This window comes from Lissotriton helveticus, chromosome 4_1 (genome assembly GCF_964261635.1).
Source record: "Lissotriton helveticus chromosome 4_1, aLisHel1.1, whole genome shotgun sequence".
NCBI classification, from domain to species: Eukaryota; Metazoa; Chordata; class Amphibia; order Caudata; family Salamandridae; genus Lissotriton; species Lissotriton helveticus.
Genome location: NC_136063.1, coordinates 77948501 through 77962377, shown reverse-complemented (window position 1 = coordinate 77962377; position 13877 = coordinate 77948501). Strand labels below are relative to the sequence as shown.

General features: G+C 43.5%; 1 pseudogene; it reads right to left on the bottom strand.

Moving 5' to 3' along the window:
* Positions 1 to 299: 299 nt before the first annotated feature.
* Positions 300 to 12780, bottom strand: LOC144827880 (uncharacterized; annotated as a pseudogene).
* Between the last annotated feature and the right edge of the window lie 1097 nt (positions 12781 to 13877).

Here is a 13877-nt window from a genome sequence, read left to right as displayed (position 1 = left end):
TCCCAAATGCTGATATCTTGCTTCACTAGTATTCCACATTCTAGACTATGACAATTCTACAATGAACATATTCTCTGATTATTTTACAATGTCTGCTTTCTTGTCAAGCTTTTCTCCTGTTTGCCACAATTAATTGCCTTTAATGAGGGAATCGGAGTGAAGTTTTCCCTAGATTCGTAACAATGAAAAGATTTCTCATCTGTACGGATTCTCTGACAGGGATTTGTGATCAGTGAAGTTTTCCTCACAGTCTCTGCATGGACACGGTTTCTCACCAGTGTGGGTTATTTGTCGTCTTAAGAAAGCTTTCTTCTTTGTGAAGCCTCTCCCACATTAAGTGCACCAATGCAGTTTCTAACCTGTATGGATTCTCTGATGCTTCAACAGTGAGATCTTCCGAGTGAACCTTTTCCACATTCAGTACACAAATAGAGTTTCTCACCAGTATGGATTCTCTGATGCTGAAGCAGCTCACCCTTCTCAGTAAAGCTTTTCCCACATTCTGTACACTGATAGGGTTTCTCACCAGTATGGATTCTCTGATGCTTCAACAATGTGCTCTTCACAGTAAAGCTTTTCCTGCATTCTGTACACTGATAGGGTTTCTCACCAGTATGGATTCGCTGATGATTCAACAGGGTGCTCTTTTCAGTAAAGCTTTTCCCGCATTCTGTACACTGATAGGGTTTCTCACCAATGTGGATTCGATAATGCGTCAACAAATTGATTTTCGTAGTAAAGCTTTTCCCGCATTCTGTGCAATGATAGGGTTTCTCACCAGTATGGATTCTCTGATGATTCAACAGTTTGATCTTCTGAGTAAATCTTTTTCCACATTTTATGCGCTGATCGGGTTTCTCACCATTATGGATTCTCTGATGCTTCAACAATTTGCTCTTCTCATTAAAGCTTTTCCTGCATTCAGTACACTGATAGGGTGTCTCACCAGTATGGATTCTCTGATGCTGAAGCAGAACACCCTTCACAGTAAAGCTTTTCCCGCATTCTGTACACTGATAGGGTTTCTCACCAGTGTGGATTCTCTGATGCTTCAACAAATGGCTTTTCAAACTAAAGCTTTTCCGGCATTCCGTGCAATGATAAGGTTTCTCACCAGTGTGGATTCGATGATGCGTCAACAAATTGCTTTTCATAGTAAAGCTTTTCGAGCATTCTGTACACGGATAGGGTTTCTCACCAGTGTGGATTATCAATGCTTCAACAGCATGGCCTTCGAAGTACAGATTTTCCTGCATTCTGAAAGGGTTTCTCTCCAGTGAAGATTATTTATGTTTCAACAAAGGGCTTTTCACAGTAAAGGTTTTCCTGCATTCTGTACACCGATAGCGTTTCTCACTAGTGTGGAATCTCTGATACTTCAACAATGTGCTCTTCTCAGGAAAGCTTTACCCACATTCTGTACACTGATAGGGTTTCTTCCCATTATGAAGTCTCTGATGCACCAACAGTTTGCTCTTTGCAGTGAAGCGATTCTCACATTATATACACTGATAGGGATTATCAGCGGAATGGGTTGTCTGATGCATCATCAGTATGTCGTTTTCACTGAAGCATTTCCTACATTCTGTACAGTCTAACCAGTATGGATACTCTGATGAATGTACTGTATGCAATTCCAAGGGAAGATTTTCTCACATTCAGTACACTGATAGGGTTACACACACATTATCATAATTCACCAGTGTGCGCTGATCAGTTAATATTTTTCCATTTTCTGTACAGTCACGTGGTTTCTAACCAGTATGGACTTTATGACAACAGTGATTTCTTGTCAAGGAAGTTTATCCCACATGCATTACACTGAAATGGGTTCTCACCAGCACAGATTATCTGTTACTTTACCAGTGCACCATTCTCAGTGAAGCTAATCCCACATTCTTGACAATTATAGCGCTCATCACCTGTATGGTCACTCTGGTCTCTCAACAGCTTCTTTGGTTCATTGGAGCTTTTCCCACATTCCGCACAGTGCTACGACCTATCCTCAGAAGGAACTATTTAAAGCCTGTGCAGCGAAGTACCCTCAGTTCAGGTTTATCCACATTCCATATACGGCTAGATATTCGGTCTGGTAAGCATTCTCTGATATTTCAACAGAGATGTTCTGGGCTTCACGCTTTTCTCACACTCCTTACACTGGTATGGCTTATACTCAGGATATTCAGATTAACTGCTCTAATTTCACATTAGAATTACAATTGTGGGAGTGGTCAGCGAAGCTTTTCTCCCAATCTGCAATAGTTTTTTTCTCACTAGTACAGAACTTCTGAGGTACTTATCAGAGGTATAAATTCAGAACAAAGGTTTTCACACTTGGTACTCAAAGAGATGATCTCTGGTGTGGATCTTTTAAACTGTCCATAAAGATGAGCTCTGCATGAGCTTTTTCTCACATGAGGCCTGTGTTTCTCCCCTGAACGTAAATCGTAGGGTGTGTATCCAGGTCCACCCTCTAGCTGAGCGTTTTCTCAGACTCTAAACACTGATACATTGGATCATCTGGTGATGCTGCCAAGAGCTTTTCTGGTGCTGGGGTGCTGCAGGTCTCTTCATCAGGTTCTTCGAATCTGTGAATGAGAAACAACTCTATGTGAGGGTGGGAATTCAATCAGGTATCTGCTTTCAAAGGGACTATACATGACAGAGAAACTGGATGAATAAACCGTGATTTTAAAGGGGAGAGGCACAGAAGGAGGGAAGAGAAAAGCAACAGGGTCTGCACTCAATAGATCAAGGTTCAATATTACAGTTAGAGCATTAATGTAAATAACAGTTTTCTGATTGGAACTGGTGAACTACTTGATCCAGTTGGTGTCTCTGCCAGTCAGATCGGAACTGATCAGACTGTTCAGTTTTGAAAAAACTTGTGCCCCTAAAAGTGACACTTAACTGGTTGCTAGCCCAGCTACTCCCAAGATTGACCAGTAACTTCTAGGACTAGTGGAGTGTGTGAACGGTCCCTGCACTGACTCAGATTCCAAATACCAGATCCCTGGAAGCGCCACTGGATCCCCTCCAGGATCTTTACTGACTTTGCAAAGTAAACTTCCATAATGCAAATAATATAGGATTCCTTCTCTGACTAAATTAGCAGTATTTCAAATGTAGGGACTTGTTTCATAACATTGCAGACCTACAATGCCCTAAGGCAAGTTAGTTATCACCCATAAAGCAGCGATGTGATGAAGTGCCATGCCATTTCAAAATTCCAGATAATTTTTCTCTTCTTGAACTCATTGACTAACTGGGTAAGGAAGCATAAATCAACCAACAGAGAACAGACACAGACAACTGATCTCTGGAGGAATATGTTCTATATTTATAAATCCACTACAAGAAAAAGACACATCAGTGAATTATAAATCATGCAAGCATACATGGGAGTACAAAGCCAAGAATGATTTCTGATCCCAACACAGGCACCACATGTTGGATTCAAGACAGCCAAGGCCTGGTACTGTGAAGAACGGTAGACAATATCCTTCTCTCACCAGAAAAGTGTAGTGTAGTTCCTATAGTCCCAATAGGCTCTGCGCATTGGAATAATATCTTCAGTAGTGTAGACGTAGGACTGAGGTTAACTAGGTCTCTACTGACTATATTAGACTTAAGTTTTTGCCAGCTAGCTCAGAGTTCACTAGAAACTTTCTCGAATAAGCGAGGAGGAGTTTAACCTCCCTGGGTAGACAAGAAGGGATTTAGTTTCTGACAACCATAAAACATGACAACTGTGCTCTCCCTGATTAAGAGTATATCTCTAAAGTTGTGTGAAAACAGAAGACAGCTATTTCACTCAGTCAATAAGTGCGTACTTAGTTTCACCAGATTGCAGAGAAAAGAGAGACGGGTGTTTTCAATAAAAGGTGGTATTTATTGAACAGTCTTTTTCCTCATACAAGAGAAATGAATTGCTACAGTTGCAATACTTATAGTTAAGTAAAGTGCATACAGTAAAAGCAGGATTATGAAATAATACTGTAAAAGCATGGATATGGTTTCTTAGCCATATGATACTTTAAAATGGATAAAATAGATACATACATATATACATTGACTAATCTTACTCAACTGGTGTTTCTAACTACGCCTACCCCGGTGTACCTGACCTAAGCCTAATACGTGGGAAGGAGTAAGTAAGTAGCAGTTTAAGTTAAGTTTGTTTTGCCAAGAATCTGACTCAAGAATTCTCTGTAAGGGTTTAGTCAGTTCAGTACCTGGGTATTAGAAGGCAGGAGGGCTGGTATCTCTATCTCAGGACTCGATATCCCAGTCACCCGCAAGGGTGGGCTGGAAACGCCGGAGGCTGAATTTCTCGGCAGGAGAAAAGTCAGCGTCTTTCTCAGCGCGTCAAGAGGGAAGGGCAGCGTCTGTGGGCTCTCGCATCAGCTGGGCTCTTCGGAAGTAGATAGCTGCTCTGCTCCAGGATTACCACCGTGTGTTTGCTTAAGGCAGCGTTGGTATATTTATACCTGAAAGGTGCCGGGTTTGACGTAAGGCTGGACATAAGACGGCAATAAAGATGTCACTAAGAACTGGTCGTTCTTACAGTGCTTTACAGGAGTTCTCGGACGAAATCAAAACAAAGCAGCGGGGATTTCCCAGATTGCTGGAGGCTTGGATTTGTTTAAGAACTCGGTGTGCTTTCTAGGGGGCTGGAGGAATAGTGCTTGCTTAATGTGACAGCATGCGCTATGACTGAATTATGTCGTTGTGGGGATATTATTGATTTATAACCGGACAAGGGCAGAGAATAGAAATATCGATTCAGGTACCTAGATAAACACACTACAAAAGTATCCATGACCATGAGAGCCTCCCCAGCCTTGACAAGGAAGCTCACTCACACCCATCAGCAATCTTTTTCCTCCATAGCACCATGCTGTTCCAGGGGAATAGGGGTTGGGGTAAGAGGTGCGATAAAGGTTCAGGGGGATCTGTGTGGATGACACTTACCTCACCCAGGAGCAACTGAGCATGCTCACCATAGAATTGACTGCTGGGCAAAGAGTCACCTCCCTAAGACTGAGCATGACGGAGAGTGTCTGATCACCTCCCTCCTGTATGGTCTAAATGTTGTTACCTTCGTAGTGAGAGGAATTTGAAACGCAAAATAGAGACCTGGTCCTGAAAAGACAAAAACAGGCCCTAGACTAACCCAAGACAACCTTTCATTCATACACTTTCTACACAACCATTTTGCCACAAAGACTCTCACTCTTTGTACATACAGTCCCCCAAAAATTATTTCCCAGCTCTCTATGCAATCCACACATTCCAAGGGAGAAACATGGACATTCCAAAGTTGATAGTCCACAGAGAATAAAGCACTTTCCAGAGAGAGCTCAGATCTACAACCACGTAGGGTATGACATGACATGTGCCCTCAGGTGTGGGGGCGGGGCAGAAATAATCAAATTCATCAGCACACCAAGCAACACCATCAGCCTTGGCAGAAGAGTAGAGTGCTGCCAGTATGACGTCTGCCACTTTAACTGCAGATCTAGAGTGCTCGGATATTCTTGCTCAGTCTCAAACCACGAAGGTGGAGAAATGTTTTTCCAGGTTTTATTTCTTTAACTCACATCAGGCCTATTCTGACCTTGAGGCGCTTTATGATTCAATACAATTTAAAGTGAACACTAGATGTGCCAGTTATTTCAGAGGTAACTTGTTTTGTTAAAAGTGCTTATAGAGCGCACGTACACCAAACGGTTTCTTCATGCTAGGGTTCAAAGGAATCCTGCCTCTAGCTAATTCATTCATAGGCCTGGTGGACATTTTTAAAAGTTTCCTGGATTGAGGGTAAATTGTAGTGGATCTGATATTTGCCGGAAGAGAATTCCAAAATTGAGTCACCAGGATGGCGAATCTTGATCCACCTAGTCTCTAGCTTTTGATAGAAGGGGTAGCCAAGAGGTTAAGATGGGACAAGCTAAGTTCCTGGCCTAGGAACATATCTTTGAATCCGGGTGGATATAAATTTCGGCATGTGCCATGGAGAGATTTAAAAAGGAGACATCCCAACTTGAATGCTCAGCGTTCTGCTACAGGGAGCCAGTGGAGCTTTTCATTTAAGGGGGTAATATGGTGCCATCTCGGCTGACTATAGATTAATCTAGCAGCCTGATTTTGTACCAATTGCAGTCTTCTTGTTAAATATGCCGGGAGGCCTAAGTAAAGTGAGTTAGCGTAGTCAATGTGGGAAATTACCAAAATTTGGATTCCAGGGCCCCCAACTAAGATCAGTTCTGTTTTATCGGAGTTCAATTTTAGGTGATTGCTGCTCATCCAATTACTTGTGTGTCGCAAGGTTGTCTGAAAGTTGGTGATGGAAGAGGCAGACTTATCGATGGTAAAGATCAATTGAAGATGGTCTGCATAGTTGAAAGTACTCACCTTTCTTTCACCTAAGGACTGGATTAATGGAAAGAGGTATACATTGAATAGGTGGGGAGACAGGGAAGATCCCTGCAGCCCACCACATGTCAGTTTGACTTCAGAGGCAGTGAATTGGGAGAGCCGGACTGCTTGAGAATGGTAATCTAAAAAGGGCGTGAGCCATTTAAGGCCAGGCCCTGGATCCCTGACTCGGTCCACCAGGAGTTCATGGTCGACCGCGTCGAAGGCCGCCGAGAGGTCTAGAAGCACCAGGGCCTGATTAGTGTCATTATCTGCTTCTTTACTTAATTTGTCTAGTACAGGCAGAATAAGTGCCTGCGTAGAATGAGAAGGCCGAAAGCCCGCTTAATGCGAGTCGAGGAATTCAGACTGTTCAATAAAGGAGCAGAGACAGTTGGCAAAATGTGATTCCAATACTCTGGCTAAAAAGGGGAGCAGAGAGACAGGACGATAGTTCGTGAGGACAGAGGGTCTGCCCCTGTTTTCTAAACAGTTGGAACTATTTCAGCCTCTTTAAAAGCTTTGGGAACCACAATCCGGATAAGCAATTGTTCAATAATGAGGGGTCAGGGCAAGTGAGAAAAGCGTCCCTCAATATGTGCGGGGGCAACTATCAGCCGGCGAGGCAGATTTATCTTTCATAAACAGGTCCAGAAATGCTTCTCTGTTAATAGGGGGGAACTGGTGCAGGGAGAAAGTGTTCCTAAGAGCATCTGGCTGAGTTTAAGGGGGGGGGGAGTATACAGAGATACTGGTTTTTATGGAGATGATTTTATCAATAAAAATGGTGTTCAGGGAATTACATAGGATCTGGGTACGAGCTAATTTGACAATGACTCTGTCTGGATTGGATAGCTCTGCAATAATTGCAAATATGTCTTTGGATTTATTTGTTGAACTCTGAATTTTATTGGAGAAATAGGTGGCCTTGGGTTGTTAGATAGTTTTTATACTGTCTAAGTTGCGCTTGGTAAATATCTTTTTTATCTGGAGAGTAGTTCGGTCTCCACATATGTTCAGGTCTGTGTAGAGCTCATTTTTAAAGTTTTTGTTCTTCTGAGACCATCTCTGAGCGCTGTGGCATCTAGCCATTATGACTTTGCTAAGGGGGCATAACTGTCGCTGGTGGCCACTATCCAGGATTTAATACTTTCTTCATGTTGGTTGACTAGTGACTGCTCAGTCGGCATTGTAGTTGCCAGAAGTTTACAAAAATTTGTTGGTTAGTACGGTTCCAGTTTCTCACCATTAGACTCGCCTTTTCTTGAGGTTTGGCTAAGTTCCAGTGTGAGACGATTTGAAAAAGAACATTGAACGCATACAGTGATTACAAAGGTACAATACAAGATCAGTATAGTGTATGCACTTGGCTGTGACCAATTAACATGTTTGTATAAGGGAGAGGTTCAGAAATGACTAACCAATCAGGGTCCTTAGCCCATTCTCAGTGATCCCTTATCTTCCTCCTAAGTAATATCCAGCTGCAATCTCAAGTGGAGTTGGTGGCCCATCTATCCGTGATATCTCATCTCTCTCATGACCCATGGAAACACGCGAAAATCATCCCTCTTTTGAAATTACCCTTGCTTGATGCAGCTCAACCAGAAAACTATCGACACATTTCTCTCCTAGCATTTCCAGTGTTTAGTGCTCCTCTGATGCTGCAGGGAGCTCAGAGGAGCACAGAGGCTGCATGGAGCTCCGTGAAGCACTGAGGCTATAGGGAGCTCAGAGGCTGCATGGGCTCACAGAACCAAGGAGGTTCCAGGGATCCAGGGGGCTGCTGAGGCTTTATGGAGCTCAGAGGAGAACTGAATCTGAAGGCGCTCAGAGGAGCAAAGAGCAATTGAACTTTCGGGCTCTGGACGGAACCTTAGAAGTACATCCACCCTACTCTTGAAACCACCAAGGTTCAAAAAGAAGAGATCTTACAATTGTACTTTCACCGGTCTTGCTCCAAGAATCTGGAATTCCCTGCCTTCCGAGATCAGATCCGCATCTTTCAAGTAACTTGTCAAACGGCTATTCTTGAATGAACTTTAACAGCATCACCTTGGTCTCATGCTCTTGTTTTCTTAATATTCTGATTTTTATTGTACTACACAGGTGCGCTTTATTGTAGGCTGGTATGTCAAATTGTTCTGATACCCCCAACTCGTAACTGGTTCTGTTTCCCCCTTTGTTGTAACCTCACTTACTGACTCAGTTTGTTACCCTTGTTTTCATCAATTCTGTTCAGCGCTCTGATACCCGTATGGGTCTTGTTCACGCTTTATAAACCATTTCAAATAAATACAATAAATAAATTAGACTGCAGGTAGCTCAGTGGAGTACTAAGGATGTAGAGTGCTGACAAACACTGCGGCTGCATGGAGCTCAGCGGAGCACCGATGCTGCAGGGAGCTTAGGGAAGCACCCAGGCTGCTGGGAGCTTAGGGGAGCACCCAAGCTGCAGGTAGCTTAGGGGAGCATAATGAAAAAGAGGGTGCTAGGACCTGGAGCCTATTTTTTAAGCAGGTCCTACACACATGGCTCCACAAGAGCATGTGACGCAAGGGGAGTGTAGTTCCTAAGGATGGGAAAGGGGTGGGAAAGGCAAACCTTTTTTCATGTTGCCCTCACACACCCCGAGTGGTGTCATGCTTCATCATTGGGCTTGCTCCTCGTCGGGCCGGCGCTGCAATGCTCGAAGGGCTCACCGTTTCCGGAGCTCTTTATCCAAGATCTTTTTAGAGAAGCTGTATGGGTGCGTGCGGGTATAGGTATAGTGAAAAGGTGTGTGCACATAAGTGGTGATTTAAAATAGGTCAGGGACAGTCCTATACAATAATTTTAATGTTCTCTGTAGTTCCTGCCTAATTAAAAATAAAGTGGATGTCCTAGTGGGTAGTAATGTTCCCAGCGGACTATTGCTAGTGTGAGGTCGACATAATGCGTGCCTGCTTGTTTCTAATGGAATCGGGTGGCTCTTCTTCAGGACTTATTATTGTGTAGTGCACAGCTAAAGACAGGTTCCAGATTGGTTGAAGGTAGCCTGTCTTGGGGCCCTAGTAGTCCTGTACTGGGCACAGTGGTAACCTAAGAGAAGGGAACCAACAAACAAACAAACAACAATAATAATGTTACGTAAGGGGGGGATAAGGGGGGATCAGGGGAAGGAGGTAAACACATGCATTTGCTTGAGTAATGCGGTAGTGATTCTTGCTCAGTAGATTGGCTTTTATGTGATCATGCTTGATTGGAAGTTCTAGAAAAGCTGGCTAAATGAGTGTACCATTTAGGCTTGGTTGCATAGTTGAGTGGTGAAAAGCAGCCAAGCCAGGAGCCCGTGAGGTATGGAGTAGATTCTAATTGGTGCTCGACCATATGTGGGCCACCAGATCAGTAAATCTGAAGGCTGTAAATTGAACGGGTGGCGTGGGGGAGACGACGAAACCAGCTGTGAAATAGCAGCATATGCTGTGATCGTCGCGGTTGATGTGGTTATAGTGCCCCATGCTTGATGTGAAAGGCAAAAACTGACGTTGGAAATTAGCTGTCAGGGATGCCATGTAACGGTCGTCACAGTCTTTTTTGCAATTGTGCGCCGTGTTAGCGATAAAAAAAACTAAGCTTGTTGGTGCAAGATTTGTAAAATGCATCATTCATGTTGGGAGCGGTAAATTTCCGTGACATAGTATGCCGTACTGGTGATGTGCCCAATTATACTTACAACGAGTGAAGTCCTACCCTCTTTATTACACTTCTTTTTTTTAAAAAAATTTAAAACATGCATTCATACAAAGGACCGGCATTTCTGAGAGGAACGTATGATGCCCTTCTGAAAAAATTCCGTGGTTCAGGCATACGTAGTAGTAATGATGCACTGCACTCACCCGAGTAGCAGAGGCTACAGCCTGACGGGGATGCAGAGGAGCACGATGTTGCTCCACTCTTTGTAGGAACAACAACAAACAATGGAAACAAAGTTTTAGTAACTGGTATTGGAGCCGGGAGAGGCTCCCTTTGGTAGCTTACCGTGAAAAAGAATGTGCGTGCATACTCAAGGAAGGGTGGCGGCAACTCGCTGTGACCTACCCTCGCTCCTGTTCCCCGTACTGTGGGATCCCGGAAGTTGAGTATTTCAGCCGGCTAGTGTTGGGAACACTAAACCGGCGACTACAGCCGCCATCTTGGGGAGTGTCAATTGAAACTTTATTAATGCGCTCCATTTAGTAAAGCAGAGCTGCTTATAAGGAGCTGAAAAAAACGATTGTTTGTTATCTGATTTGTATAAAGGGCGGGCGATGGGGGGAAAAAAAGGGGGCCCTGTGAGTTTTTTGCGTATTGCTAATACTAAATGTATGCAATAGATCAGAAATTGCCAACCACGAAAAGCATATGTAAATTGTATGCGATAGTTCAGAAATTGCCAGACAAGAATCCATATAGTTGTCTATGTAGGGCAGTGTCAAGTAAAAGTCAATATGACTAGTGTATCTAAAAGGGGTCACAATGGGGTGGGGGGCTAATTGGTAGGCTAGGGTACAGGAGGTGTTAGCCAATAGGTGTTACATAGGGCAGGTAAAAATGAGCCAGATGGATAGTGTCTGGAGAGTGCGTTAATGATTAATTGATGCCCATGGGATATCATTGTTGAGTCGAAGTGTGAGGGTTGACAACTTGAACATCCAACGTTGTTCTTTTTTGAAAAGTGCTTCTTTGTTATTATTTTGGAAATGTTCCAAAATTGTCCATTGGAGGTCATTGGGAGAGTGTCCTGTTTCTGTGAAGTGTGTGCACAGCCTTGTAGTGATCTTTTTACACCTGATGCTGCTGTGGTGTTCTGAAATTCTGGTTTTTACTGGCCGGGTAGTCATACCGATGTATTGCAGCCTGCAGGGGCATTTTTTTTGTTTTTTTTGTAGAGTTTTATATAGCGCGAACTAGACTCAAACCGAATCAGGTATCAGAGCGCTTTAGTTAGAAGGTATGCTTAAAAAGAAACAGTGTTCCAACAGGTTTCACTTGGAAAGACAGTTAAACATGCATGCAGACAGCATTACATAAGCAAGAAAACAAGGAGACTCAAAAAAGGTATAAGAAGGCTGTTAATCGCCAGAATTGCATCATAACAAGATTGCACAAGGGCATACAGTTGAAGCAGCACTGTACAGAAGGAATCTTGTGACAACTCAAGGGCACTTCTCACTTGTATATATCACTTCACACCAAGTGCCCTGGGTTGTCACAAGATTCCTTCTGTACAGTGCTGCTTCAACTGTATGCCCTTGTGCAATCTTGTTATGATGCAATTCTGGCGATTAACAGCCTTCTTATACCTTTTTTGAGTCTCCTTGTTTTCTTGCTTATGTAATGCAGTCTGCATGCATGTTTAACTGTCTTTCCAAGTGAAACCTGTTGAAACACTGTTTCTATTTAAGCATACACTACCCAGTTCCGACGTGGTTTATGGGTCCTACTCCTGTTCTTTTTCACTCCACTATTAGTTAGAAGGTAAATGCAATTTTTTGAATTGCAGTTGATATATTTAACTTTTCTCCATACCCATGTGGCAGACAATGCGATCGTGTTTGTTGCAGTCGTAAGTGGACACGCCACACACTGGCCACAGGGGTAATGACCTGTGACCGGGGGTCGATCCCATAAGGTATTAGTTTGAGTTTCATGTTGTCTTGGTCTGGTATTGACCACCATATCTTTGAGATTGGATGTTCTTTTGAAAGCAAATCTAGGCCTCTCGAAGGATTTTTCTCCCACCTGTAAAAATTTCCAGTGTTTGTTGATAACCTTTTTTAGGAGGTTGGTTTCTGGGGTGTATGTCGTTACACAGGTGAGTACTTGAGTGGAGGGTTTTTCTTTTTTCTCTAAGAGAGCCAGGCGGTTGGTATTTCTCGCCCTTTTCTGTGTATTCTTGATCTGCTTAGTAGGGTACTGACGATTATGTAGGTTGGTACTTAGTTCAGAGGCCTGGAGATTAAAATCCTCTAACTCCGTGCAATTGCCCCTCAGTCTGAGGAATTGCCCACATGGCAGGTTTTCATTCAGAGCTTTTGGGTGAAAGCTCGTGAATTTCAAGGGACAATGGCTGTCAGTTGGCTTTTTGTAGGTCGTGGTGGTTAGTTTGTCCGGGTGTTTTTTGATCAGGAGGTCAAGAAATGGTACCTCACTCGTAGAACTGTGGACTGTAAAGGTCAAGTAAGGATTGAGCCCATTGATCCAGCCCAGAAATGATGCGATAGTGTCAGTGGTTCCTTTCCAAAAAACCAAGATATCGTCGATGCATCGACGCCACAACATGATGTTGGTCTGGTATGGGTTGGTTATGTTGAGGATGTGTTTGCCCTCGAAGTCTGACATGTAGAGACATGCCAGACTCGGGGCAAAAGTACTCCCCATTGATGTACCCTGTGTTTGATGGAACAGATTGTTTTCGAATTCGAAAAAGTTCTCGGTGAGGGCAATATGGGCACATTCCATAATGAAGGTAATTGGTGTAGGAGAGGTCCAAGTACTGGTGTGTAGGATAGACTCCACAACCTCCAAGGTGCTAAGTTGTGGAAAGTTTGTATACAGGACCTCCACATCCAGTGTCAGTAGGACATCTGGCAGAAGACCCTGTTCATTGGTGGCTTCTATTAGTCTAAGGACATCTCTGGTGGCCTGGAGAAAAGAGGGTGTGTTCCGTACTAGTGGTTGGAAAAAATTATCGCAGAATTTTGACCGGTTTGAGGATAGAACCAAACCCAGATACTATGGGTCTCCCGGGGGTGGTGGAAGGATCCCTTTATGTATCTTGGGTAGATTGTAAAAGTAGGGAACCCTAGGGTTGGTTTGAATGAGAAATTCCGATTCAAGCTTCGTGATCCAGCCTTGATTGAGGGCTGCTCCGACCATCGAGTTGATCTTAGTTGTTAGACGTTTAGTCCATGGACTATCGGAACGAATGCCTCAGACAATTACAAAATAGCCAGTACTACACACTGATCACAGAAAATCGCACTAAACGTCCTTACTTGACCTTTACAGCCCCAGTTCTACGAGTGAGGTACCATTTCTTGAACTCCTGATCAAAAAACACCCAGACAAACTAACCACCAGGACCTACAAAAAGCCAACTGACAGCCATTGTCCCTTGAAATTCACGAGTTTTCACCCAAAAGCTCTGAAGAAAAACCTGCCCTGTGGGCAATTCCTCAGACTGAGGCGCAATTGCACGGAGTTTGAGGATTTTAATCTCCAGGCCTCTGAACTAAGTATCAACCTACATAATCATCAGTACCCTACTAAGCAGATCAAGAATGCACAGAAAAGGGCGAGATATACTAACCACCTGGCTCTCTTAGAGAAAAAAGAAAATCCCTCCACTGAAGTACTCACCTGTGTAACGACATACACCCCAGAAACCAACCTCCTAAACAAGCATTTGAAATGCAATAGGTCTCGCAGCATTAGAG